Source organism: Anolis sagrei, chromosome X (assembly GCF_037176765.1).
Source record: "Anolis sagrei isolate rAnoSag1 chromosome X, rAnoSag1.mat, whole genome shotgun sequence".
Classification (NCBI taxonomy): domain Eukaryota; kingdom Metazoa; phylum Chordata; class Lepidosauria; order Squamata; family Dactyloidae; genus Anolis; species Anolis sagrei.
In genome coordinates this window covers 89,734,922-89,735,266 of record NC_090034.1, presented here as the reverse complement: position 1 = coordinate 89,735,266, position 345 = coordinate 89,734,922, and positions in this window count along the sequence as shown.

Below are 345 nucleotides of genomic sequence, written 5' to 3'. Positions count from 1 at the left end.
ATGGCCATACAACCCAGAAAACTCACAGCAACCCAGTGATTCCGGCCATGAAAGCCTTTGACAACACACTGTTGTTGTTATTGGGTTGTGCAATCAATGGTGCAGGATTTGGGGAGCTGCAGTCCAAATAGGGCTTGCTAGCCACACCATTTATGGGCTCATGGGAGGTATTCTGAAGCCCAAGGTTCTTAGTATGTCTATATCTGGTGCTGGGCCTCGCAGCACATCGGGGCTGTGTGTCAAAGGAGTCTGCTTTCACAGACAGAAATTCAACCTCAAACACACCTAGGCTCCTATGAAAGGCAGGGTTGTTTAAAGGCTCCCTCTCTTTGAAGGAGAAGGAGG